The sequence below is a fragment of the Doryrhamphus excisus genome, chromosome 13, assembly GCF_030265055.1.
Source record: "Doryrhamphus excisus isolate RoL2022-K1 chromosome 13, RoL_Dexc_1.0, whole genome shotgun sequence".
NCBI lineage: Eukaryota > Metazoa > Chordata > Actinopteri > Syngnathiformes > Syngnathidae > Doryrhamphus > Doryrhamphus excisus.
Window position 1 is genome coordinate 2,978,121 of NC_080478.1, and position 2,500 is coordinate 2,980,620.

Here is a 2,500-nt window from a genome sequence, read left to right on the forward strand (position 1 = left end):
AGCTGCCAGGGCAACTGAAAAGATCCTATTTGAAGGCGACGCAGGCCAAACTAGACTCCAGCAAAAAGTGTCAAACAGCGCCCTCTGCTGTTAGGCAAGAGCAGAAACCATAAAAAGCTTACAGCACCTGGTATTCCCAGGCGGTCTCCCATTCAAGTACTAACCAGGCCCGCCCCTGCTTAGCCTCTGAGATCGGACGAGATCGGGCGTTTTCAAGGTAGTATGGCCGTAAGCTGCCAGGTCAACTGAAAAGATCCTATTTGAAGGTGACGGAGGCCAAACTAGACTCCAGCAAAACATGTCAAACAGCGGCCTCTGCTGTCAGGCAAGAGCAGAAACCATAAAAAGCTTACAGCACCTGGTATTCCCAGGCGGTCTCCCATCCAAGTACTAACCAGGCCCGCCCCTGCTTAGCTTCCGAGATCGGACGAGATCGGGCGTTTTCAGGGTAGTATGGCCGTAAGCTGCCAGGTCAACTGAAAAGATCCTATTTGAAGGTGACGCAGGCCAAACTAGACTACAGCAAAAAGTGTCAAACAGCGCCCTCTGCTGTCAGGCAAGAGCAGAAACCATAAAAAGCTTACAGCACCTGGTACTCACAGGCGGTCTCCCATCCAAGTACTAACCAGGCCCGCCCCTGCTTAGCTTCCGAGATCGGGCGTTTTCAGGGTAGTATGGCCGTAAGCTGCCAGGACAACTGAAAAGATCTTATTTGAAGGCGACGCAGGCCAAACTAGATCCAGCAAAAAGTGTCAAACAGCGCCCTCTGCTGTCAGGCTAGAGCAGAAACCATAAAAAGCTTACAGCACCTGGTATTCCCAGGCGGTCTCCCATCCAAGTACTAACCAGGCCCGCCCCTGCTTAGCTTCCGAGATCGGACGAGACCGGGCGTTTTCAGTGTAGTATGGCCGTAAGCTGCCAGGGCAACTGAAAAGATCCTATTTGAAGGCGACGCAGGCCAAACTAGACTCCAGCAAAAAGTGTCAAACAGCGCCCTCTGCTGTTAGGCAAGAGCAGAAACCATAAAAAGCTTACAGCACCTGGTATTCCCAGGCGGTCTCCCATTCAAGTACTAACCAGGCCCGCCCCTGCTTAGCCTCTGAGATCGGACGAGATCGGGCGTTTTCAAGGTAGTATGGCCGTAAGCTGCCAGGTCAACTGAAAAGATCCTATTTGAAGGTGACGCAGGCCAAACTAGACTCCAGCAAAACATGTCAAACAGCGGCCTCTGCTGTCAGGCAAGAGCAGAAACCATAAAAAGCTTACAGCACCTGGTATTCCCAGGCGGTCTCCCATCCAAGTACTAACCAGGCCCGCCCCTGCTTAGCTTCCGAGATCGGACGAGATCGGGCGTTTTCAGGGTAGTATGGCCGTAAGCTGCCAGGTCAACTGAAAAGATCCTATTTGAAGGTGACGCAGGCCAAACTAGACTACAGCAAAAAGTGTCAAACAGCGCCCTCTGCTGTCAGGCAAGAGCAGAAACCATAAAAAGCTTACAGCACCTGGTACTCACAGGCGGTCTCCCATCCAAGTACTAACCAGGCCCGCCCCTGCTTAGCTTCCGAGATCGGGCGTTTCCAGGGTAGTATGGCCGTAAGCTGCCAGGACAACTGAAAAGATCTTATTTGAAGGCGACGCAGGCCAAACTAGATCCAGCAAAAAGTGTCAAACAGCGCCCTCTGCTGTCAGGCTAGAGCAGAAACCATAAAAAGCTTACAGCACCTGGTATTCCCAGGCGGTCTCCCATCCAAGTACTAACCAGGCCCGCCCCTGCTTAGCTTCCGAGATCGGACGAGACCGGGCGTTTTCAGTGTAGTATGGCCGTAAGCTGCCAGGGCAACTGAAAAGATCCTATTTGAAGGCGACGCAGGCCAAACTAGACTCCAGCAAAAAGTGTCAAACAGCGCCCTCTGCTGTTAGGCAAGAGCAGAAACCATAAAAAGCTTACAGCACCTGGTATTCCCAGGCGGTCTCCCATTCAAGTACTAACCAGGCCCGCCCCTGCTTAGCCTCTGAGATCGGACGAGATCGGGCGTTTTCAAGGTAGTATGGCCGTAAGCTGCCAGGTCAACTGAAAAGATCCTATTTGAAGGTGACGCAGGCCAAACTAGACTCCAGCAAAACATGTCAAACAGCGGCCTCTGCTGTCAGGCAAGAGCAGAAACCATAAAAAGCTTACAGCACCTGGTATTCCCAGGCGGTCTCCCATCCAAGTACTAACCAGGCCCGCCCCTGCTTAGCTTCCGAGATCGGGCGTTTTCAGGGTAGTATGGCCGTAAGCTGCCAGGTCAACTGAAAAAATCCTATTTGAAGGTGACGCAGGCCAAACTAGACTCCAGCAAAACATGTCAAACAGCGCCCTCTGCTGTCAGGCAAGAGCAGAAACCATGAAAAGCTTACAACACCTGGTATTCCCAGGCGGTCTCCCATCCAAGTACTAACCAGGCCCGCCCCTGCTTAGCTTCCGAGATCGGACGAGATCGGGCGTTTTCAGGGTAGT

The 2,500-nt window shown here is 52.5% G+C and overlaps 9 non-coding genes and 3 pseudogenes across 9 annotated transcripts in view; all 12 read right to left on the minus strand.

Annotated features, from left to right (window-relative positions):
• Nucleotides 1–3, minus strand: part of LOC131098456 (5S ribosomal RNA) — a 119-nt gene extending 116 nt beyond the window's left edge. The window contains exon 1 of the ribosomal RNA XR_009117328.1: nt 1–3. This exon is cut by the window's left edge and continues 116 nt beyond it. This is a non-coding gene — a ribosomal RNA (5S ribosomal RNA).
• A 112-nt stretch (nt 4–115) lies between these two features.
• Nucleotides 116–234, minus strand: LOC131099625 (5S ribosomal RNA). Its single transcript, XR_009118449.1, has one exon. It is a non-coding gene; the product is annotated as a 5S ribosomal RNA (ribosomal RNA).
• A 112-nt stretch (nt 235–346) lies between these two features.
• LOC131097340 (5S ribosomal RNA) lies at nt 347–465 on the minus strand. The gene has a single exon (XR_009116249.1). It is a non-coding gene; the product is annotated as a 5S ribosomal RNA (ribosomal RNA).
• Nucleotides 466–577: 112 nt separating this feature from the next.
• On the minus strand, nt 578–686 carry LOC131141047 (5S ribosomal RNA; annotated as a pseudogene).
• Nucleotides 687–797: 111 nt separating this feature from the next.
• LOC131098104 (5S ribosomal RNA) lies at nt 798–916 on the minus strand. The gene has a single exon (XR_009116985.1). It is a non-coding gene; the product is annotated as a 5S ribosomal RNA (ribosomal RNA).
• Nucleotides 917–1,028: 112 nt separating this feature from the next.
• Nucleotides 1,029–1,147, minus strand: LOC131099626 (5S ribosomal RNA). Its single transcript, XR_009118450.1, has one exon. It is a non-coding gene; the product is annotated as a 5S ribosomal RNA (ribosomal RNA).
• A 112-nt stretch (nt 1,148–1,259) lies between these two features.
• LOC131097351 (5S ribosomal RNA) lies at nt 1,260–1,378 on the minus strand. The gene has a single exon (XR_009116260.1). It is a non-coding gene; the product is annotated as a 5S ribosomal RNA (ribosomal RNA).
• A 112-nt stretch (nt 1,379–1,490) lies between these two features.
• On the minus strand, nt 1,491–1,599 carry LOC131141073 (5S ribosomal RNA; annotated as a pseudogene).
• Nucleotides 1,600–1,710: 111 nt separating this feature from the next.
• LOC131098105 (5S ribosomal RNA) lies at nt 1,711–1,829 on the minus strand. The gene has a single exon (XR_009116986.1). It is a non-coding gene; the product is annotated as a 5S ribosomal RNA (ribosomal RNA).
• Nucleotides 1,830–1,941: 112 nt separating this feature from the next.
• On the minus strand, nt 1,942–2,060 carry LOC131099627 (5S ribosomal RNA). The gene has a single exon (XR_009118451.1). It is a non-coding gene; the product is annotated as a 5S ribosomal RNA (ribosomal RNA).
• Nucleotides 2,061–2,172: 112 nt separating this feature from the next.
• On the minus strand, nt 2,173–2,281 carry LOC131100616 (5S ribosomal RNA; annotated as a pseudogene).
• A 112-nt stretch (nt 2,282–2,393) lies between these two features.
• LOC131142453 (5S ribosomal RNA) overlaps nt 2,394–2,500 on the minus strand; it is a 119-nt gene continuing 12 nt past the window's right edge. Inside the window, exon 1 of the ribosomal RNA XR_009132633.1 lies at nt 2,394–2,500. This exon is cut by the window's right edge and continues 12 nt beyond it. This is a non-coding gene — a ribosomal RNA (5S ribosomal RNA).